Source organism: Haematobia irritans, chromosome 1 (assembly GCF_050003625.1).
Source record: "Haematobia irritans isolate KBUSLIRL chromosome 1, ASM5000362v1, whole genome shotgun sequence".
NCBI lineage: Eukaryota > Metazoa > Arthropoda > Insecta > Diptera > Muscidae > Haematobia > Haematobia irritans.
In genome coordinates, this window is record NC_134397.1 from 242,857,308 (window position 1) to 242,883,554 (window position 26,247).

Here is a 26,247-nt window from a genome sequence, read left to right on the forward strand (position 1 = left end):
TCATAAAATTAAACATATTATCATGGGGGGATATATAATATTTTCAATCTTAATAGAAAATTTAAATAGAATCTTTGAAAAGGGAATATATTGAAATAAATCATTTCCATTAAACAAAAAAAAAAAGAAAACTATAATGTCGAATGTCAGTCTCATCTTAATTCAAATCATACACACAAAAAATTATCACCAACATTTTTTCAATTAAACACTTAATTGAATTTGGAAACGGATTCAATTAATATGTTAATTGATTCAATTAATTATTTAATCAAATCCGAATAAAACCCAATTAAAAATATGATTGATATTTGTTACGTTTCCAATTAAAATATTAATTGATTCAATCAATTTGTTAATCAATTCGGAAATAATTTTCAATTACAAACGTGATTGAAATTTTTTCCGTTTCCAATTACACATGTGATTGATCCAATCACCTTTGTGATTGAAATTGAATAATTTTGAGCAATGGAAAGAGCGAAAGGAGAACAAGAGAATGGGTATTTATTCAACAATGTATGATGGAGAGATCAGTCTGTAGAAGTAACTTGTAACGAACGGTTGGGTTTTTGTTTTTCGCGTAAATGGAAAAACATGATTGGCGACATTCTGTCTGCTGCATTGAAAATGTGTACATAAATATTTTGAACGCAACAACAAATCATAGCAAAGGGTTGAAATAAATAAAGTGTGCAACAACAAATGGTCACGTGGTAAAGGTTTGAAAAAATATATGAGAGAACGCATTTGAAATTACCTGTGTTTTGTGGTATTGTAAAAATGGAAAACAATCTATGTTTATTGAAGGTAAGAAATTGTGAAATGTGAATACCGTTTTCCATTGAAGCCTGTTTACATTAAACGGACTAAAATAATATATTTTTTATTCATTTCTTTTAGTAACCAATTTTATTTCGTGAAATTGACCAATCAATCCCATCAACTCCATCATTTTATCAAATATGTAAGAATATGTTTGCAACAAAAACCAAGAGCGGTATGGGTTTGTTGGAAGATTTACCTTGAAGTTGCGAAGTGGCGTTGGCATTAAATTGTATTTTTGTTTTACCTGCCTTTTTCAGTTTGAACCCAAGTAGAGAGCAGAATATATGATATATAAACTAATGAGCTGAATTATGTAATGGTAAAAAAGTTCTTTCTTTTGGATTTAAAAATATGAAAAATATCCGAAAATAATAAAAATATGTATTTCCCTTTTATATATTTTTTCTATTTTTAGAATTTGCAAAGTATCATCAATGTAATACCAAATATTACATTGCTTTCCCATTATTTTTGTCTATGATTGGTTCAAATTTTAATAGACGATTTCAATGTGCGGAAATTTTGGAAAGGAATTGTTACTAAAATTAAATTACAGAGCTCCTTAATACACCTTTTTATGCTAAAAGACTACAACTGCAAAAGAAGATTATAAATCTGCAACCTGGAACTAAGAATTGTACTTGATATTCTATGCAGGTAATGTTTAACAAAATTAACTTTTAATTGAACAAAATTAAATTCGAATTATTCTGTTTACTTTCAGAAAAACTAATTTAGCTTACAGGCTGCTGATTTATTGGAAATCTAGGCGCATCTACATATTAGAAGGACCATGCTAACATGGTTATTATTATAAGGAAGATAATGATTTATATAATTTATGTAATTGTATTTGTAAGTTATGTTAGAACAAACCACAAATGACAAGAACCAAATTTATTTGTCTATTGCATAATTCAAAAAATAATAAAATACTAAATATGTTTTATAAGAAACACATATTTTCTTTTATTTCAAATAAAATTAAATACGATTTTGGGGTAGCAATATATAAATTTTTTGATTGAAATTTATAGCCAATTTCAATTAATTATTTAATTGAATGAATCAAATAGTTGATTGATTTTTGTCGCGAAATTAATTAAAATTTTAATTGATTTAATTAAAACTGTGATTGAATTTTATGTTAAAAATCAATCACGTTTTTAATTGATTCAATCACAAAATTCATTGATTCCATGACAAAAGTCAATTAAATTTTTAATTGAAAATCGTTTTGGTTTTCAATCAAAATGGGTGATTGATACTATCATTTTCGTGATTGAAGACATTTCAATTAAAAAAATGATTGAATCCGCGATTTTCGTGATTGAAATCAAAAAAAAATTTTTTGTGTGTAGACATTAAAAATTCATAGAACATAAATCTGTGGTCATAGCTGATGAACATAGTTTTATGGCATAATTTTCATTAAAAGAAATGTGGGCGGAAAATATACACAAACAAATACATAAGTTATATATAGTCTGATGTCTGTTTTCACCCATTGTCATTTTAAATTTAGGAAAATTAAAAAAAAAACAAAAATTCTAATCTTAAAGATTTTACAGAAACTCTCATAATTGCAGATGTCAATGTAATTGCCACATATATATCAGATTTATAAGTTTTTTTTTTCTGGCTACTGGTTGACCAACATACCTTTAGATTTGGAATTTTCCACAGAATTTTATTTTTTCTTAATAAATCTGCTGAAGCATGCGAATCATATGCAAATATAAATTCAATATTGTAATGGCTTATTTAGATATTCCTATCCATGCATCATTTATTCAGTTATACACTATTTCATATTTAAAAAAAAATATAATAGAGATTAAATTAGAATTTTTAATAAATTCATATCAATTTGGGCGATTTATCAATTGACCTCTTCAATCATGAAAACTCGATTATACCATGATTTGTTTTTTTTTTGTTTTTTTTTTGTTTTGTATTTAAACAAGAGATTTTTATATCCAAATATTGGTTTACTATTTATTTTGTTATTGAAGAAATTTTGGTTCTATGCATATTTACATGTGGTAGTGTATTTCCGGTTTGTGGATATTCTCTGTGTTGTTTATTTAAAGCGTATATGTTAAAAAAGAATATTTGTTTACTTGTCTATGTCATGTCAGAATATTATTTTGAAGAGGGTGAAAATATTCCAGCAAATGTTTTATTGCATCTTGAAGTACTTATCTTGATGGTATGAAGTGCTATTTCTTTGAAATGAGAGTTTTACATTTAAATTGAAGTGGAAGAGAGAGAGAGAGAGAGAGTAAAAACTCAAATATTAAGGTATGCTTTACATTTTCTCAATTATAGACAAGAGTCCTCTTAGAGATCAAACAGCATATGTAGGAGTAATTAAAAAAAAGAGATTGAAGAGAGAATTCATAGGGCCTTTTGGAAAAATATGGGCATACATTAATTTTATGTATAGAGCATTTACATTCTTATTCCTCTAATGCTCAAACCCGCCTTTAGGTGGCCTTCGTTGAATCAGGAAGCTTTTAGTAAAACACACAACAAAAACGGGTAAAATAAAAAGAAAACTTATTAAAATTTAGAAAACACGACACTAAAAATTAAAATAACATCTTTTGATGAAAAAAATATTCCATTCATAACTTAATAATATTTTTGCTTTTTATAATAAATATTGAAAAATTAAAAATATTACGAAAAATCAAATTATTATTTTTTTAAATGGCGTTTACATTATAACTTAATAATATCACATGCGATACTAATAATTATTATCAAACATTAAAAAAATAAAATGATTTTAGCGTTTCCTATATAATTTAATAATATTTCCACTTGTGTTAGTAATTATTATTAAAAATTAAAAACACAAAAAATAATAATGAAAAATTTTACATTAAACATTAAAAAAAAATAAATAAATAAATTGAAATAAAATGATTTTAGCATTTCCTCTATAATTTAATAATATTTCCACTTGTGTTAGTAATTATTATTAAAAATTAAAAAAAAAAAAAACAAGTAAGTAAAGTAGAAAGTCGGGCGGGGCCGACTATATCATACCCTAAACCACCATTACAGAATTAGTAATCATAAGCATTTGTGGGGTAACATATAGGTCTGGGAGATAAACCGCAGTTGCATATTTAAGAAAATTATGGGGTACATGTCTATGGGTGCTTTGTGTCAATCTGACTATAGCTCATAGTCAATGTTGCCAGGGAAAATGTTCGGTTTAACCTACAAGGACAAAAAAAGTTCCCTACTTTCCTATACATTCCTAAACAATTTGCCCTACTAAATTTTTCGTTAAATTTAAAAAATTTTACAAAACAAAAATGGTTCTAAGTACTTTATTATCTTAAAACATGAATATGCGATGTATTTAACTTAGAACATAAATTTGTAATCTTTTTTGTTAAATCTTTATAAAAATAAAATTTTGGAAAAAGTTTCTTTAAACAAATTTTTGTGAGAAATTTTTCTATAGAAATAAAATTTTGACAATAAATTCTATAGAAATAAAATTTTGAGAAAAATTCCACAGAAATAAAATTATGAGAAAATTTTTTAAAGAAATAATATTTTGAAAAAAAATTCTATAGAAATAAAATTTTGACAAAATGTTCTATAGAAATAAAATGTTGACAAAATGTTCTACAGGAATAAAATTTACCACACATTGTTAAAGATCAAGCCTTGGCGGCTTCTAATTTCCTAGAGCCACCAAAATGTAAAAATTATTACAAATTGTGTTGAGTGAAAATGTCCCTACATTGTGGTCCAACGTGCCTACAAGACGCTAAATATTAGACAACCCCTATATATAGAGAATTTCCCCTACTTCTAGCAACACTGGCTGTGTTGATATTGCACCTACGGAGTTAGTATGCCACTAATATTGAGCCCATTATTAAAAAAGAGAAAATCGTTAAATTAGTGTGGGTAATAAATCCAAATTTGTCAAAATTGAGCAATATTCTTATGTAAGAGCTACAAGTACGTATAAGTACGATCGGCTAGTACATCAAAATTTGAAATTTGAGTAACATTGGTTAATAAATAAGAGTACTATGGCCAAATTTGGGAAAATAGAGCGATGCATATATATGGAAGCTATATCTAAATCTGAACCAATTTGCATAATATTTTGCGGTTTTGATTAATACCACGAAAGGTTACCTTGTGCAAGATTTGAGTAAGATCAGTTAAGAAATGAGGCCTGTATGGTCAAACATAAGGTTATTAGGGGCGAATTTTTCAAAATCGGGTGATACATAAATGGGAGCTATATCTACATCTGAATCGATTTCGATGAAATTTTGCACATATAGTTAGTACTATGGAGGACTGGATCTAGTCAACTTTTAGTAAGATCGGTTAATAAATAAGGGTTCTATGGCCAACTTTGGGAAAATCGGGCTATACATATATATGGGAGCTATATCTAAATCTGAAGCGATTTCGATGATTTTTTGCACATATAGTTAGTGCTATAGAAGACTACATTTAGCCCAATTTGAGTACGATCGGTTGATAAAAAAGGGTTTTATGGCCAAATTTGGGAAAATCGGGCTATACATATATATGGGAGCTATATCTAAAGCTGAACCGATTTCGATGATTTTTTGCACATATAGTTAGTGCTATAGAAGATTATATTTAGCCAAATTTGAGTAAGATCGGTTGATAAATAAAGGTTTTGTGGCCAAATTTGGGAAAATCGGGCGACACATATATATGAGGGCTATATCTAAATCTGAACCGATTTGGATGAAATTTTGCAGACTTGAAGGGCGATGGAAAAGATTACATTTTGCCAAATTTGGTGACGATCCGTTTGAAAAAAAGCGCAACGTGACCCCATTTGTCGAAATCGGGCTATACATATATATGGGAGCTATATCTAAATTTGATCCGATTTCTTCCAAATTCAATAGCGTTCGTCCTTGTACCCAAAAAACTCCCTGTACCAAATTTCATCAAAATCGGTTAATAATTGCGACCGGAATCCTGTGAACAACAAATACATGGACAGACGGACGGACGGACGGACACCAAGCGCTAGATCGACTCAGGAGGTGATTCTGAGTCGATCGATATATATTTTATGGGGTCTAAAATCAATATTTCTGGTAGGCACATTTTTTGGCCGATCAAACTTATTATACCCTGACCACTATGTGGTTTGGGGTATAAAAGTAATAATAATAATGAAAAATTTTATATACCGTCCAAAGTATGGTGAATGGTATTTTCTTTAGAACATTAATTTATTCCTTTGACATTTTAGGGCCCTTTTTCTATAACAATCCATCTTCATTTTATTATTAACTCAAGCCCCACTGTTGCTACATTACAGCCATCACATTGATAGTCCATAAAAATCGTACATGCCTTCACTTCTTAGGGACGATTCCGCAATCTGCAATTCACACACTTCATGTACATAGTTTTTGTGTTTGGTTTCTTCTTCCTCGTTATTGGAGTTGTTGGAGTTCTTGAAGATATTTTTAATATGCAATACAAGAAGTAACATCGTGGGTACTTGTAATCAGAAACGATATACGACAGCAGCAGCCGCCTCAGTATAGGGAGAAAAGAAAACCACCAAAAAAATTTTACAAAACACTGATATGACAACTGCGAATTTGTCGAGGAAACTTTAAGAGGATTTTTTGTCATCGTTGTTGTTTTTTTCGCATTTCATAAATACATGCATGGTTGCCTTTAGTCCAATCTTTTAGAAAGCTCATGGACACACTCACTCTCTCTCTCTCTCCGTCTCATTCGCAAAGAAAAATGTATGGAACGTCAGCAATACATGTGTTCGACATGGAATTTCTTATAAGAAAGCATAGTACATCTGGCATGACATGTCTTGCATTAAGCGCCATGATATCCCAAATATTTCCGTTTTTGTTTCAAACTAAAAATATATGTTTTGGCAAATGGATATGAAAGTTGGTTTTTGAATTGCAACAAAAGTATTTGCGAATGACTCAATGAGAATAAATGTTGAATGTTTTTATAAAAATGTGGCACAAAGGTATCATTCACAATACAAGGCATTAAGTTCCACTTTCAAAAAGTTCCGTTAGTCGTATGCTAGCTAACGAATAACGCATACAAAAAGCATCGGAGATCTGAACTCTTTTTAAAGAAATTTTGTAGTAAGTAATTTTATTTTTTAAAAATGCTGAACCTATCACTTTTTTCTTTTTTTTTTGTAATAAAACAGGAAGAGGACTTTGTTATATCCACCATATCCAACCATATCATATCATCCATTTGTGGTACTATAACCAAATATATCGTTATTGACAAAGGACAAATACATTGATGGTTTTACATGCGAATATGCAGTTCCGGGAATCAAGGAATTGAATTTGTTCAATGAGTATGATACAGTTGCATATTCATGGCAGCTCTTTCTTGGCTACTGAATGTAGAGGTTGTTGTTGTTCTGTTCTGTTCTGTTTTTTGGCATTCGCTAGTTATCCTCCATTGTCAGTATTTGTTGTTAAAATGTAGTTTGACATTTGCTTCCTTCCTTCCTTTGATTCACATTTCATTGCTTCCTTGTTAATGTATGAAATTTGCATATTTACGTTATTTATTCTCTTTAAAATTTGGTTTTGTTTTCACATTATCCACATGGTGGTGATAGTATGTAAGAATGAGAGAGAGTTAAATTCGCTAGTAGCCGAAGGTTAACCGGTTGAGGTGAGTAGGTGATAAGAGATTTTAAGAGTCTCACTAAAATTTCTCTCTTGCTTACTCATGAGTATAATAATGTATATATCGATGTAATCACCATGCCTGAGTCTATGATTTTGATTGTGTAGAGTGGTAGATTTTCTAGCGTGATCTGATTCAGAATTTTACTCATTTGCCGATGTTTAATTACTCTGACTGAGTCTCTGATTTGGATTGTGTATGGTGAGAGATTTTCTCTCTAAGTATAGATGTTTCTGTAATGACTGAGTCTATGATGACTGAGTCTATGATTATGATTGTGTACAGTGAGAAATTGTCTCCCGTGATCTTGTGTAGAATTTTACTCACTAGCCCATCTCTATTACACGAAACGTAAATGGAGGATTTCTACTAACACAGCTTATATTTTTTTTGGTTTTCCCCTCTTCCATGTTGACTTGTGTGATATTGCAAGTGCTGGAGATGATTTTGGCTGCCTTATTTTATTTTTGCGTATAATGTCCGGGTTGTTTTTTTAACACTTGAATGTCGTCGGTTCGTCGTCATGCCGTGTCGTTGTGACACATGTTGGTCAAACGCAACATGTGTATAACAACACCATGTCGTATCCTAGAAATGCAACAGCATATTTTGATAGTTTTGTAATGAAGTTTTGACATTTGTCTGGTTCACATTTGATTTTCCTTATCCATGGTTGTTTGAGATGTTATTTTCCGAATGCATTCATGTATGAGTGTGAATTTGATTGAAGAGCAAGAGATTGCACTTTGGTGTTTATATGAGCAATTTTATGGAAATGTAGAAAAGCTATTTAGATATGGGGTATAAATATTGTGTAGATCTTAGGAACGAAGGAAGGGATTTGACGTGGGGAAATGTTGGTGTGGATCACTGTAGCAAAATTTTGTTTCTATAGCAAATTTTGTCAATTTTTCTTTCAATAGAAAATTTTGTCAAATTTTCTTTCAATAGAAAATTTTGTCAAATTTTTATTGCTACAGAAAAATTTCTGAGAATTTTACTGCTATAGAAATTTTTGTCAACATTTTTTTTGCAATAGAAAATTTTGGCAAAAGTTTTTTTGCAACAGAAAATGTTACCAAAATTCTATATCCATAAGAGATTTTGTCAAAATTTTATTTCTATAGACAATTTTGTCGAAATTTTATTTCTATAAGAGATTTTGTCGAAATTTTATTTCTACAGAAAATTTTCTCAAAATTTTATTTCTATAGAAAATTTTGTCGAAATTTTATTTCTATAAGAGATTTTGTCAAAAATTTATTTATACAGAAAATTTTGTCGAAATTTTATTTCTATGAGAGATTTTGACAAAATTTTATTTCTACAGAAAATTTTGTCAAAATTTTATTTCTATAGAAAATTCTGTCATAAATTTTATTTCTATAGAAAATTCTGTCAATTTTTTTTTTTCAAAATTTTATTTCTATAAAAAAATTTTTTCAATATTTTTTTGCTATTTTTGTCATAATTTTATTTCTATAGAAAATTTTGTCAAATTTGTATTCCTATAGAAAATTTTGTCAAAATTTTATTGCTATAGAAAAAATTCTGAAAATTTTACTGCTGTAGAAATGTTTGTCAAAAATTTTTTTTGCAATAGAAAATTTTGGCAAAATTTTATTGCAATAGAAAATATTACCAAAATTCTATATCTATAAGAGTTTTTGTCAAAATTTTATTTCTATAAGAGATTTTGTCAAAATATTATTTCTATAGAAAATTTTGTCAAAATTTTATTTCTATAGAAAATTTTGTCGAAATTTTATTTCTGTAAGAGATTTTGTCAAAATTTTATTTCTACAGAAAATTTTGTCAAAATTTTATTTCTATAGAAAATTCTGTCAAAAATTTTTTGTTTTCAAAATAAAAAATTTTTTAATATTTTTTTGCTATTTTTTTTTTCAAAATTTTATTTCCATAGAAAATTTTGTCAAAATTTTATTCCTATAGAAAATTTTGTCAAAATTTTATTTCTATAGAAAATGTTGTCAAAATTTTATTTTTATATTAAAATTTTGTCAAATCTTTATTTGTATTTTATATAGATTTATTTGTATTGTGTCAAAATTTTATTTCTACCAAAAATTTTTTTTAAATTTTTTTAGCAAAATTTTATTTCTTAGAAAATTTTGTCAAAAGCTTTCTCAAAATTTTATTTCTATAGACAATTTTATCCAAATTTATTTCTATCGAAAATTTTGCCAAAATTTTATTTCTATAGAAATATTGAAAAATTTTATTTCTTTAGAAATTTTGTCATAATTACATTTAGAAAATTTTGGCAAAATTTTATTTATGTAGAAAATTTGGTCAAAATTTTATTTCTATAGAAAATTTTGTCGAAATTTTATTTCTATAAGAGATTTTATCAAAGTTTAATTTCTATAGAAAATTTTGTCAAAATTTTATTTCTATAGAAAATTCTGTCAACATATTTTCAAAATTTTATTTCTACAGATTTTTTTTCAATATTTTTTGCTATTTTTTTTTTCAAAATGTTGGCAAAATTTTCTTTATATAGAAAATTTGGTCAAAATTTAATTTTATTTATATAAGAGATTTTGTCAAAATTTTATTTCGATAGAAAATTTTGTTAAAATTTTATTTCTGTAGAAAATTTTGTCAAAATTTTATTTTTATAAGAGATTTTGTCAAAATTTTATTTCCGTAGAAAATTTTGTAAAAATTGTATTCCTATAGAAAAATTTGTCAAAATTTTATTTCTATAGAAAATGTTGTCAAAATTTTATTTCTATATACAAATTTTGTCAAATCTTTATTTGTATTTTATATTGATTTATTTGTACTGTGTCAATTTTTTTTTCTACAAAAAAAATTTGTTAAAATTTTTTAACAAAATTTTATTTCTGTAGAAAATTTTGACAAAATGTTGTTTCTATAGAAATTTTTTTCAAAATTTTATTTCTATAGGCAATTTTATCCAAATTTATTTCTATCGAAAATTTTGTCAAAATTTAGTTTCTATCGAAAATTTTGTCAAAACTTAATTTCTATAGAAATATTGAAAAAATTTTATTTCTTTCGAAATTTTGTCAAAATGTTGTCATAATTATATTTAGAAAATTTTGTCAAAATGTTGTTTCTACAGAAAGTTTTCTCAAAATTTTATTTCTATAGACCATTTTATACAAATTTATTTCTATAGAAAATTTTGTCAAAATTTTATTTCTATCGAAAATTTTGTCAAAACTTTATTTCTATAGAAATATTGAAAAAAATTTATTTCTTTAGAAATTGTGTCAAAATGTTTTTATAATTATATTTGGAAAATTTTGTCAAATTTTTATTTATATAGAAACTTTGGTCAATATTTTTTTTCTAAAGAAAATTTTGTCAAAATTTTGTTACCATAAAAAACTTTGTCAATATTTGTTTGCTATGGAAATTTTTGTCAAAATTTTATTCGTATAGAAAATTTTATCGAAATTTTATTTCTAAAGAAAATTTTGTCAAAATTTTATTGTTATAGAACATTTTGTCAAAATTTTATTTCTATGGAAAATTTTGTCAAAATTTTATTTCTAAAGAAAATTTTGAATAGTCTGAATAGTCTAAATAACATCGAATGGACCAATAAATTCAATAAAGTCGTCACTTATACAATTGCTTTTGTTCATTACCCAAGGCTAGAAATTTTGAATGACATATCCCATATGGAAAATATAAATTTCGAACTATTACCATAACATTGGCAGAAAAGACTATAGCCATGGCAGGGAGGTGGGATGAGCGAGATGAGTATTTCATTTTGTTGAAGGTGGCCGCATTCATAAATAAACATGTTGTTTATATTATTTCATTAATATATTTATATTTAATCCTCTCTCTTATCCTTGTGGATTTGTCAGGGCCACGAGTACGAGTCACGAGTATTGCACCCATTTCAACTGTCAACTTTGTAATGTCTCGTATCTGCTTTGAAGTCTCTTTCCCTTTTTTGAAATTGAGTTTGTTGTGTGTATCAATTTTAATGGCAAGGGATTGAAACTCATAGACTTGTGGCTTAGTTTCCCCAAGGACACTTGAAATAACGACAAATTGTGGGCTGACTTAAAAAAACAACTGTACTTCTTTGATTCGTTTACAATTTTGTTGTTGCTTCTGTTTTGGTTTTGTGTTTTTTTTTTTTTTGCTCCTTCTGTTACTTTCAAATTTTGTTACAAGTGGAAGAAGATTACAAAAGAATTCGGTATATTTGAAAGTTATTTTCATTTATTATTTTTTTTCGAGTTTTGTTGTGTTCTTCTTTTTTATGTTTGCAAAATGAATTTCATGTTTACATACATACACTGAGAGAAAGAGACATTTAATGAAAAGCTAAGACTATAAAAGTTACAAGCTTACATTTATGAGAGTTTGAAGTTTCTGCAACCAAAAATATCTGGCAACCTGGCTCTCTTAATTTCTCATTATAAGGAAGATTTCTTCCCATTATTAAAAAGAAGAAATATGTTATTTCAAAATGCTGTAAGGGAAACTATATTTTCTCTTAGTGTGTGTAGACAGCTCAGCATATTTGTACTCATATATAAATTCGGCTGCTTCTATTGAAAAGATTTTCAGCGTTTTTCTTATTTGTTTTGAAACTCTTGAAGTTCATATCATAAATTTCTAGAGTGGAATACAGCAATTCGATATTGCTTTGGGTTTGCTTGGGCCTCTCTCTCGTGCACTCTCTCTACCCCAGGAACTTTTACTTTAGCTTTAATTTTGAAAAGGGAACAAAAAGGTTATGGTAGGCCCTTTTTTTGTTCTGCCTCTTTTATAAGAGAGTTCATCTTGAGCAATTACCTTTATGTAAAAAAAATATATAAAGGTCTTGGGCAACTCATATTTTGCTTGTTTGTCGTAATATAGTGGGTCTTTTAGACCTTCTAAACGTGTCTAAACTTACCAGCTTGTCATAAGTAAATTTTCATTTTCATTTAGAATATCCATGGATTAAAAAAGAGACGTCCTCCTCCTTCTCTTTATATCCTTCTCTGCTTCGAACATGTCAGAGATATCTTTGTTGTTTGAAGATAGAAAGGTAGATTATGTTGTGTTATACGTTTTGGTTTTTTTTTTTTTTTTTGTTATAAACTCTGTCTCAATGTTCATTAAATTGGATTTCCTTTCATTTAAATTTCTAAGATATGCATATTTATGCGAGACAAACAATATTGAAATATGAAAAAGCAAATCCTTTTCCTTGTTTTCTCAAAAGACTTATGACAATTTCCACAGAATTTGTTGAATATTAAACTGAAGGATTTAGCCCTTTATTTATGATGAAAATTCACAAGTTATGATAGGGATATTGTTTGTAATATTTCTTTGGGGGGAGGGCCTTTAAATTTCTTTTTGGTTACCACGTGCTGGTACAATGAATTAGAAGGTTCTCCGACTTTTTGTGTTTTGTAAAAACACAAATTAAAATTTTGTCTTTTGCCTAATTTATGCAATCAGTTTCGGTGAAAAGTGAAAATTAATTTAATAAAAAAAAAAACTAAATGGGAGGTAGTGAGATAGTTGGCAAGTTGCTCCATTGAAAATCCATAGAAATTTTTGTCAAAAATTTATTTTTATAGAAAATTTTGTCAAAATTTTATTTCTATAGAAAAACTTTGTCAAAATTGTAATTCTATAGAAAATTTTGTCAAAATTTTATTTCCATAGAAAATTTTCCCAAAATTTTATTTCTATAGAAAATTTTGTCAAAATTTTATTTCTATGGAAAATTTTCTCAAATTTTGTTTCCATACAAAATTTTGTCAAAATTTTTGTTCCATAGAAAATTTTACAAAATTTTATTTTCATACAAAATTGTGTCAAAATTTTATTTCAATAGAAAATGTCCAAACTTTATTGCTATAGAAAAATTTTGTCAAGATTTTAGTTCTATAGAAAATGTTGTCAAAATTTTATTTCTTTAGAAAAATGTTGTCAAAATATTATTTCTATGGAAAATTTTATCAAAATTTTATTTCTATGCCATATTTCCATAGAAAATTTTGTCCAAATTTTATTTCTATAGAAAAATTTTGTAAAAATTTTAAATTCTATGGAAAATTTAGTCAAAATTTTATTTCTATGGAAATTTTTGTCAACATTTTATTTCCATAGAAAATGTTGTCAAAATTTTATTTCTTTAGAAAATTTTTACAAAATTTTATTTCTTTAGAGAATTTTGTCAAACTTTTATTTCTATAGAAAATTTTGTCAAAATTTTGTTTCTATAGAAAATTTTGTAAAAATTTTATTTCTATAGAAAATTTTGTCAAAATTTTATTTCTGTGGAAAATTTTGTCAAAATTTTATTTCTATAGAAAATTTTTCAAAATTTTATTTCTATAGAAAATTTTTCAAAATTTTTTTTCAGTTGAAAATTTTGTCAAAATTTTAGTTCTATAGAAAATGTTGTCAATTTTTTTTTGTAGAAAATTTTGTCAATATTTTATTTCTATGGAAAATTTTGTCAAAATTTTATTTCTTTATAAAATGTTGTCAAATTTTCATTTCTTTAGAGAATTTTGTCAAAATTTTATTTCCATAGAAAATTTTGTCAAAATTTTATTTCTTTAGAAATGTTTGTCAAAATTTTATATCTATGCCATATTTCCATAGAAAGTGTTGTCAAAATTTTATTTCCATAGAATTTTATTTCTAGGGAATTTTTTTTCAAAATTTTATTTCAATAGAAAATTGTGTCAAAATTTTAGTTCCGTAGAATATTTTGTCAAAATTTTATTTCCATAGAAAATTTTGTCAAATTTTTTTTCTATAGAAAATTTTGTCAAAATTTTATTTCTGTAGAAAATTTAGAGAATTTTGTCAAGCTTTTTTTTCGTAGAATATTTTGTCAAAATGTTATTTCCATAGAATATTTTATCAAAATTATATTTCTATAGAAAATGTTGTCAAAATTTTATTTCTCTACAAAAAACTTGTCTTTAATTTTCCACTTCCCCGAATTCATATTCCTCTGGCATTTGTAAAATAGTCGGGATACCATTGCCTTGCGTATTCATTGCCTTGCAGATTCATTTGAAACGGGGTGTCGAAGATTAACTCTGCAAACAAACTCCCAAAATACACACCCCTTTACTAAGTGATTATATAGCCTTGCTGAGAATTTAAACAAACTGGATAATCCAATTTAGTGTTAAAGACAAAACCAAAAACAAATGAATCACCAACTAACCACGAAAGGATGTTTTCAACTAATAAAATGTCAATAGCAATAACTTTTGACATGACCTGGACATGGAAGGATTATCAACAAGTTGCAACACATGCCCATGTTTTTATGAGATCCCTTTGTTTACACTCGATTTTTTGGGTGGGGAGAGGGTGCAAGGTGGATGCCACAACTATCATTTTTCCCTCATGCCCTTTGCATCACGGCTATCTGGCTGACTATTTTTATCATTTCGAGTTATTTTTAATGGGTTTGGTCAATATCATTGATGATGACCGCCAGCATAACCCAGTGGTTTGCTGTTGTTGTTAAATTTCGTGGTAAGGGTGTGTGAATGTGTCCGGGGAAGATGGTCATCATCGAACCGTTCGACAACCCTTTGACAATATTTCAAGTGTTTACTTTGGTTGTCACGCCCTTTTGATTTTCATTGTTTGCTTCCTTCTGACCCGGCATTGATGGTGGTTGCTACTTTGCGGATAGTGTCGGCGATGACCATCATCGGCGTAGGCATTGAACAGTGGGCCATGAACTCACAATTTCAGACTGAGTAATAATAATATGAATTTTTGCGACCTTTATAGAAGCAAAAGATTATTTCGACCTTTATAGAAGCAAAAGATTGATACGGTCCTTATTCGCAATCAATACAAGTTGGCCGAGATTACGACGTGTACCAAAACTTTATGGGAATCGGTTTATTACTTTGAGAGTTATGGAACTGACCAACAAAATTTGTACTAACGGATGTGAGAATTCGAGACTGAAAATGTTTCTCAAAGCTTCGGTGTAAATTTGAATTTTTTTTGAAACCATACAATTAATTAAAAATTAATTTTAATTAATTTAATTTTCTAAATTGTTTGCTAATCATTTTTTAAATGTCGTCCCTTTTGTGCTTTTTTCTCACTGCGCGATCGATATCTCATTCTCTGTTTGCTGTTTACTCTATATTGGTCTTTGTAAGAGAGGGAGAGAAAGAGAGTTTAATGGTTGCTAACATTTTGTTCAATATGACACACACACACATGCTCACCTCTTGTCCATCCATACTTCCTATTATTGGTTAATTGGAAAATTAATTTAATTTTTATTTTTATGTCCTTCACCCCAACACACTGAACAATATTTAGTCTAAATTTTAATTTCTCCATAAAAACTCACAACTCTTGCTTTGGAAGATTTAGAAATTCCAAATATTTCAAATAAAATTTCGGATATTATCTACTCCTTTTTTGGAAAGGAATTTATTTTTGAAAGGCAGTTTTTCTCCGATTCTTATTTCTTATTTGGTTGTCGCCTCTTTTTTGTTTCTTTACAAGAGAGGCAGATAGGTAGAGAAAGAGAGTTCAATGGTTTAGTCTCAATTTAAATTTCTCCAAAACACCACATAACTCTAACTTTATAAGGTTTAGAAATTCAAAATATTTTAAATTAAATTTCGAATATTATCTTCCCCCTTTTTGGAAACGAATTTATTTTTTTAAATAATTTTAATTAATTTAATTTTGAATTTTGTGTTTTTGCTTATAATTTTTTAATTTTCCACCATTTTCCTTCCACGGTGCATTTGCAATGAGAAAGCAAGTTCAAAGGGTTCGATGTTTCATTCTTTGTTTGTTGTCACCTCTTTATTGGTTCTTTGCAAGAGAGTGTGAAAGAGAGGGAGAGAAAGAATATTTGATGTTTGCCAACACTTGTTGTAGCCCATTTTGTTAAATATGACACACACACACCTCTGGTCCATCCAGACTTTTTGAATCGGGTGTGCGTGCATTCATTGTTGATTAAATGGAAAATTGATTTAATTTTTATTTTTATGTCCTTCGCCCCAACAAACAAACACAACCTAACCCCTACAAACAATGTTTCGTATTTGTAAAGGGGAGGGAGGGTGGTTTTTGTGTTTGGTTGCAGGACAAAAGGATCGAAAATTAAAAGGTGTTGACCACTTACACACTGTCTGAGTGACCCTTGACACGTCATCGACACATTAACGACAAGGTGTGCATAAGTGTTGATGTTGATTTTTAACGATTGAATCACATGATGCGCCAACCACCCTCTCACCCCATACAATTAAACTTAGACTCTTTTTGTTTACATTTAAACAAGGAGAACCCTCCTCTCCTCTTTTAAGAGATATGCCATTTTGTGATTATGTCTGAGTTAGAAATAAAATTGAAATTATGTGTTTGGCTACAAAATAAGGCGTGGATTACAATCACTATGAATTATTATGATGGTGGTCTATTGTCTGAGACATGTTTTAGAGTTTTCGTTCCCTCCCCCACCCCCTTTGCGTTGGCAAATGCCACTAAAACTAATGGTCGTTATTGTTAACACATAAATACTTTCCAAAGAGAATACCATCACTCATCAGGCTTATGAAGTGGTCTTACGTGACATTTACACATGTTAACCATGCCAGCTTGGCCTAGCATTTGGCATTTGTTAGCCATGAATTACAAGCTTCTCTCTAGTGTCATTGTGAGTCATACGAAACAATCTATCTATGACTGCAATTGACAATGTGCTCTCTGTATGTGTGTACCATAAGGAGAGCGAGGGAGAGTGTGCGTGTGTGTAATAGGGCAAACCTTGGCCGTTTATTGCAACAAAGCATCTAGGCAACAAAGCCATTATAATCAGCACAGCCCCAGCAACAACTGTTCCAAATGACAATAAAGATGACTTTACTCGCCATTGGGGAAAATAATAACCGGGTTAAACAATGTCAGTGGTCATAAATTAATGCCACAACATAAATATTAAGAACTTAATAACTGTGAAATTAATGGCTTTTTATTTTTAATACAATTGTGTGGAGGCGTGTATTTTTTATTGCAAAAAAAAAAAATTAATGGACACTCTCTCTAATGTCGTGATTACCTTTTTGGCTTTTTGTTTACGGTGGCATAATAAACAAATCCATTGAAATTCTTTTTTCCAGTTAATAATTTATTTAAAAAAAAAATATAAGAATATTTAAATAAATGTAGAGGAATTTAAGTAATTTTTATTTAAACAATTTATAAAAATACAAATAACAGGTAAGCAAATTAAACAAAGGGCCATTCGGGTATTATATTATAGAAAAACGGTAAATATATTTTAAAAAAATCTAATAAGCAATATTGTTTCAAACAATTGTTAAAAGTACAACCCCTCAAATGAATCTTTAGAAATTACATTAATATAGGTAACTAATAATAACCAATTCGCCGGTTAAAGAATTACACTCCTTTTAGGTAAACTAAAAAATGAGATCAGTCTCTATGAGTGAAAGCCCTTTCTAACCATCATTACTGTTATTCTCAAGTCTCTCTCTCCCTCTCTTTAGTTACTACAGAGACAATGTAGGCAAAACTTGAATGGAGATGATAAATGCATTTTGAAACAAAACGGCTGAAAGGCAAAACAACAAAAACAAACCAAAATTAAAAAAAAAAAAAAACAAGTAAGGAAAGTCTAAAGTCGGGCGGGGTCGACTATATTATACCCTGCACCACTTTGTAGATCTAAATTTTCGATACCATGGGATATATAAAGGTTTGTCCCAAATACATACATTTAAATATCACACGATTTGGACAGAATTTGATAGACTTCTACAAAATCTATAGACTCAAAATTTAAGTTGGCTAAAGCACTAGGGTGGAACACAATGTTAGTAAAAAACAAGTATATACAGCAGCAAGTTCGGCCGGGCCGAATCTTAAATACCCACCACCATGAACCAAATATTAGGGTTTCCTTTGAAATTTCAGGAGGACTTGAGGACACAACCCGAAGATAAATTTAAAGATTTCACCTATGAGGACTATATCAGATTCTGGATTTATAAGAACAATTTTTGTTTGACGTTTAGAGGAATCATTAACATCTCTTGTAAGTGTGCAAGAAAATTATAAAATAACGTCTTGATTTGAAATCTTAAATCTGTAGAAGTAAAATCTGGAAATTTTACATTGAGTTTCAAACAATTTTCATGATCAGTGCGCCTTCTACACCCTCAAGAAGTGAAGTCGGTCTATATGGAGGCATTACCAAATGGACCGATAAAAACTTAATCCGATACACGTTTTTGTGAGCCTAAAATACCAGAATATTTACAATTTCAGGCATATCAGATAAAAACTACGGTTTCTAGAAACCCAAGGAGTTAAATCGGGAGATCGTTCTTATGGGGGCTGTACTAAAATATGGACCGATACGCACCATTTTCGGCACACCTCTTTGTGACCCGAAAATACCTCTAGATTTCCAATTTCAGGCAAATAGGATAAAAACTTCGGATTCTAGAAGCCCAAGAAGTAAAATTGGGAAATCGGTCTATATGGGGGCTATACCAAAATATGGATCGATACTCACCATTTTCGGCACACCTCTTTATGGCCCTAAAATACCTCTAAATTTCCAATTTCAGACAAATTGGATAAAAACTACGGTTTCCCAAGACCCCAAATCGGGAGATCGGTCTATATGGGGGCTATCCCAAAATATGGACCGATACTCACAATTTTTGGCACACGTATTTGTGGTCCTACAATACCTCTAGATTTCCAATTTCAGGTAAATTGAATAAAAACTGCGGTTTCTATAAGCCCAAGAAGTAAAATCGGGAGATCGGTCTATATGGGGGCTATACCAAAATATGGACCGATACTCACAATTTTTGGCACACATATTTGTGGTCCTACAATACCTCTAGATTTCCAATTTCAGATAAATTGAATAAAAACTGCGGTTTCTATAAGCCCAAGAAGTAAAATCGGGAGATCGGTCTATATGGGGGCTATACCAAAATATGTACCGATACTCACAATTTTTGGCACACGTATTTGTAGTCCTACAATACCTCTAGATTTCCAATTTCAGGTAAATTGAATAAAAACTGCGTTTTCTATAAGCCCAAGAATTAAAATCGGGAGATCGGTCTATATGGGGGCTATACCAAAACATGGACCGGTACTCACCATTTTTGGCACATCTCTTTATGGTCATAAAATACCTCTAGATTTCAAATTTCAGGCAAATTGAATAAAAACTGCGGTTTCTATAAGCCCAAGAAGTAAAATCGGGAGATCGGTCTATATGGGGGCTATACCAAAACGTGGACCGATACTCACCATTTTTGGCACATCTCTTTATGGTCATAAAATACCTCCAGATTTCAAATTTCAGGCAAATTGGATAAAAACTACGATTTCTATAAGCCCAAGACCCCAAATCGGGAGGTCGGTTTATATGGGGACTATATCAAAACCTGGACCGATATAGCCCATCTTCGAACTTGACCTGCCTGCAGACAAAAGACGAGCTTGTGCAAAATTTCAGCACGATTGCTTCATTATTGAAGTCTGTAGCGTGATTACAACAGACAGACAGACAGACAGACAGACAGACAGACAGACGGACAGACGGACATCGTTATATCGTCTTAGAATTTCTCCCTGATCAAGAATATATATACTTTGTATAGTCGGAAATCGATATTTCGATGCGTTACAAACGGAATGACAAACTTATTATACCCCCGTCACCATTCTATGGTGGTGGGTATAAAAATATGGGAAACATTTTAATCTGAAGCAATTTTAAGGAAACTTGGAACAAGTTTATTTATGATTTATCGCTCGATATATATGTATTAGAAGTTTATGAAAATTAGAGTCATTTTACAACTTTTCGACTAAGCAGTGGCGATTTTACAAGGAAAATGTTGGTATTTTGACCATTTTTGTCGAAATTAGAAAAACATATATATGGGAGCTATATCTAAATCTGAACCGATTTCAACCAAATTTTGCACGCATAGCAACAATGCTAATTCTACTCCCTGTGCAAAATTTCAACTAAATCGGAGTTAAAAATTGGCCTCTGTGGTCATATGAGTGTAAATCGGGCGAAAGCTATATATGGGAGATATATCTAAATCTGAACCGATTTCAACCAAATATGGCATGCATAGCAACAATGCTAATTCTACTCCCTGTGCAAAATTTCAACTAAATCGGAGTTAAAAATTGGCCTCTGTGGTCATATGAGTGTAAATCGGGCGAAAGCTATATATGGGAGATATATCTAAATCTAAACCGATTTCAACCAAATATGGCACGCATAGCTACAATGCTAATTCTACTCCCTGTGCAAAATTTCAACTAAATCGGAGCAAAAAATTGGCCTCTGTGGTCATATGAGTGTGAATCGGGCGAAAGCTATATATGGGAGCTATATCTAAATCTGAACCGATTTCAACCAAATTTGGCACGCATAGCTACAATGCTAATTCAACTTCCTGTGCAAAATTGGGGTAAAACTCTGGCTTCTGGGACCGTATTAGTCCATATCGGGCAAGAGATATATATGGGAGCTATATCTAAATCTGAACCGATTTCAATAAAATTTGGAACACTTGACTATAGTGCTAATTGTTCTTCTTGTGCAAAATTTTAAGCAAATTAGGGTAAAACTCTGGCTTCTGGGGCCATATAAGTCCATATCGGGCGAAATATATATATGGGAGCTATATCTAAATCTGAACCGATTTCTTCCAAAATCAATAGGGATCTATTCAGAGCCAAAACACATACTTGTGCCAAATTTGAAGTCGATTGGACTAAAACTGCGACCTAGACTTTGATTACAAAAATGTGTTCACGGACAGACGGACAGACGGACATCGCTATATCGACTCAGGAGCCCACCCTGAGCATTTTTGCCAAAGACACCATGTGTCTATCTCGTCTCCTTCTGGGTATTGCAAACATATGCACTAACTTATAATACCCTGTTCCACAGTGTGGAGCAGGGTATAACTATCAAAAATGTATGAAATAAAAGAATTATTTTTGACATTTCAATAATGCTAGAAATGTGCTTTTTAAAACTAATTATTAAAATAAATAAGAATTTCGAAAAACAAGGCTGTTTTGTAGCAAAAAAAAAATTGTTCTGAGTTTAACCCTTTGTCTACCGATGTCCACTTAGGAGGACATTCGAAAACAACACCAAACTCTATTTCCCCACTTAGTTTCGAATTATTGCTCCATGTAACTTTAAAATAAACGCTTTAATCTATATAGGCTAATATATTTTCCTCACTAAAATGCTTTTTTATAAACTTCTGTTTAGACCACTTTTGCAGTGTATGTCTCTATTAAATGGACATTCATACAATAATTTAGCCGAATTATTTTTTATCCTTTTTTGTATTTTTTATCACACCTTGATAAATATTATGGGCCACATAGCGCTGATTTTCGTTGGTCACAATTCAAGATTCAAGTTTTCAGAACAAATTCATAATAATTTACAATATTAGAATTTTTTTCTACACTTAAAAAAAAGAAGAAAAATTAATGTTTTTAACATTGGTTTATTTCGGTAGTCAAAGCGTTAAGCATTACTCCGTATCAATATTACATATATAAATTCTTGTAGTAAACCCAAAAGTTCTTTTTGTTTTCGAAAATAACAGTAAAAAAACCATAAATTATTCCTTAAGAATATCCTTTATTGAATTTTACTATATTATTTACAATAAGCATAACAAACTGTATAACATTAAACATCTTAATTTATTAATAATTTATTTAGTAATTGTCTTTATGTTCTTTGTGTAAAGTAAATTTACTTATTTCAAGAATTTTCCCTTTGGTAATAGTCTCTTTCGAAGAATTAATTGAATTATTTTTATTATTACATTCCTTTTATTATTCTATTTAATAACATATATAAATGACAAAGGGTTATATATTAACTAGTTTATCCTGACAATCCATGTGAACATCATTTTGTTGTCAATTAGTTGTTCATTTTATGTAAGTGTCTGTGTATATGTATTTTGTTTGCGGCAATTTTCTAATACATCTCTATTTATGTAAAGGATGCGTATTCATGTGAGTTGGTCAACTTAATTAAACATAATAAATTTTATTAAAAAGATACAAGCAAATATAGATAAATACAAATCTGTATTAGATTAAATAAATAATAGGGTGGGTATAGTAAGAAAGCCGAAGAAGAAGAAGAAGAGAATAAATGGCCAGATTGATATGAGAGTGATAGAAATACCATTAGAGACCAAGAAAGTGTAGAGAGGTGTGAATTAAATTAACAGTGTTATTGTTTGTCTACTAGCCTCCTTTCCTTTTGTAGAATAATATTAATTAAATTATTTATTTCATTTTCGTTCTTTTTTTTTAAATATTAAAATTTCTAAAAGAATATACAATACTGCCTAATCAATTATTTTTAAATACAAATTGATTGATTTTTATAGGAATTCTCTTTCTCCAAAGAGAAATTGAGAGAATTGCATAGATAAGTGAGTGTAATGTATGCTTACAGTAGAGAAACAACAGCACTGTTAATTCTACTTGAGGCGTATATTCCTCTTTTGGCCTACGATTTCATATGAGATGAGACCAAGGCATAATAAATATGTTAGACAGGAGTATATTCAATTGATGCTGAAAAAAAATATTACAATATTTTCGATTGACATAAACTTTATTAGATCTGTTATAAAGGACTCCATGTACACTCAAAAAAATGTACTTGGATCCAAAGATTTTGACCTTCCTTTAATGATTTTGGTATTGATTCGGAAGCAATGATGTGGCTTTTTTAAAACAAAGACATTTTTGTAGCGACCTATGTGGCTTTAAATCTAGGATCAATAAAATTGAAATTAGAATAGGAATTTCATTTACCGAATTTTCATTCTCTTTTCGCGGTATATAAATAAAGCTATTCACATACAAACAAATGATACCTTGAAACTCCAAATTATAACGGATACTTCAAAGTAAAAAATGTTTTCATAATTCCAAAAAACTTTAAATCAAAGATGCTAAATGCTCAAACTAAGTCTTAGCCTCTATTTGAAGCGTTTTAATCTTAAATTTTAAGATTCGACATTTCAGTAAATTTAAGGGCAATTTCTTTAAATCAAAAATCTGTTTCCTTACTTTAAAAAAAATTTGCCTTCGTTCAAAGACATACGACTTTTTTACAGGGACGCAAATTTCCAAAATGTGTACCCAAAATTTAATAATATTTTTTTTTCGTTTTTTTTTTTTTTTTTTTTTTTTAAGCAAAGATTATAAACTTAATTTTAATAAAATTTTCATTATTTTAAAGAAATTTGTCCTTGATATTTTGTAAATTGCGCAACCTAAAATTTAGGTTGCGTAATCTTTAATATCACGTAAATATTTTTCCAATGTAAGTGCAATAAAGGCATTATGGGATTTGAATACTTTTGATATCTTATACAAAGAGAAATTGAGAAAATTGCATGCACAGTTAATTGATGTTTGCGCACTGTAGAAAAACATCAGCACTGTTAATTCTATTTGAGACTTCTTTATCGCACTTGGCCTATGCTTCAATATGAGATGAGACCAATGCATACTAAACATGTTAGACTTGAGTAGTTAAAATTAACGTGTTACATTTGTGCCGAAAAAATATATCAGAATATTTCCGATTAACGTAAATTATAATAGATCGGTTATAAAGGACCCCATGTTGTAAGTGCAATAATTATTTTATTTATGTACTTCCTTATTTATTTATTTATTACAATGACATTATGGGGTTTGAAAGCATTTGATATTTTATACTCTTCAGATGATATATCCTATGAGATAAGATAAAAATTAAATGAAAAATGGGTCTTGTTCAAAGGAAATATTAACACAGCATCCCCGAGATGGGGATGAGGTTTGTCCACTTAATGGGTTTTTAAGCTTATACAGTGGAAACTGTCATACTTGGGCACACTGAAAAGCGGACATCTCTCAAAAATGGACAATTTTCGTGAGAACTTTGCTATATTATCACAATAAAATTAACCTCTTATAAGCGGACACCTATTAAATATGCAAAGAATTTAAGCGATTATAGGGGTCCACGTTTAGAATTCTTGAGTATTTAAATGTTAATGAATCTTGCATAGTTACTGATTGAATAACATATCTGGTGAGAGTCATATCAGAAAAACAATTGAGAGAAAAAGAGAAACACTTATCATTTGCTGCATATCCCAGCAAAAAAAAATTGGAAGCTCTTCTAAAGGCATACAATCACTTCTAAAAATGTCCTACCAAAGATGTTCTTTATTTTAACTGCACAGGAAGTTCATTTGACTCAATTAAATTGTATTGTTTCAAATAGGTTAAAAACAGATTAAGAATTAATAAAATAGTGGAAATTATATAAATTTTGCCGAAAAAAATTCTAAATCATTTCTAGAAAAATTTAAAATTTGAATTTTTGAAAATATTTGATGTCAAACGTGCCCTAATTCACATCCAAAACAATGGATTCGCGTTACACCTTAAGAAGTGACGCAAATTCAGTAAATGGTGGACATCCATCCTATGGCAAGCCCATGTTAAATTCATCACTTCTGCGTCAATTTTGCACCACTTCCGGATCCAAAATTAACATTTTCACTACTTTTTTGGCGACGCTTTTTTTTGCTGCGATACAATTCAAATGCAAATGAGTTAACGATTTAACAAAACGCTAATGATAGAAAGAGAGTATAGCATAGCATTGTCTACTTAACATTGAAATGAGTATTTAACATGAATGATCTCTAGTTAAAGCAATTTAATATTAGAAACAAGTTAACATAAATATATAAATGCAAAATATATGTATGTGTGAAATAACGAATGATATGTAAAACGCTTACCATTAACAATTTAACTAGAGTTATGTTAAATTATTAATGGTAAACACAGGGCTGCCAATTTTGCTGATTTATCGGCATTTTGACGATTTTTGACTCCACAAATAGCAAATGCCGATTTTCCGATTTTTGCCCCAAAAATGACGATATTAGCTCCGTTCAAAAATTTTCAGTTCGTTTACATGTTTAGAGCCAGCAAACGAGAGTATTTGCTATACCTCATTTTACATCTACAGTATTAGTATCACGGTGCCATTCGTGCCAAAAATAAAAATTTTAAGAAAATTTTACCAAAAATCTACATAATTAAAAAAATAATATTTTGAAGTTGTTGATCAAATTTGTGTGGTTAGTATATAAAAAATGTTGTTTTATTCCAAAGATATGTTTTATATGGAAAATTTTGTCAAAATTTTATTTCTATAGAAAATTTTTTATTTCTATAGAAAATTTTGTCAAAATTTTATTTCTATAGAAAATGTTGTCAAAATTTTATTTCTATAGAAAATTTTAAGAAAATTTTACCAAAAATCTACATAATTAAAAAAATTATATTTTGAAGTTGTTGATCAAATTTTTGTGGTTAGTATATAAAAAATGTTGTTTTATTCCAAAGAAATGTTTTATATGGAAAATTTTGTTAAAATATTATTTCTATAGAAAATTTTGTCAAAATTTTATTTCTCTATAAAATTTTGTCAAAATTTTATTCTATAGAAAATTTTGTCAAAATTTTATTTCTATAGAAAATTTTGTCAAAATTTTATTT

General features: G+C 29.1%; 1 protein-coding gene and 1 long non-coding RNA gene across 5 annotated transcripts in view; both read left to right on the top strand.

Annotated features, from left to right (window-relative positions):
• Positions 1–26,247, top strand: part of side (motor axon guidance molcule sidestep) — an 805,094-nt gene that overhangs the window by 276,124 nt on the left and 502,723 nt on the right. The window lies entirely within an intron of this gene.
• On the top strand, positions 557–1,784 carry LOC142219594 (uncharacterized). The gene is made up of 5 exons (XR_012717650.1): positions 557–810; positions 904–1,000; positions 1,086–1,147; positions 1,244–1,485; positions 1,553–1,784. It is a non-coding gene; the product is annotated as an uncharacterized LOC142219594 (long non-coding RNA).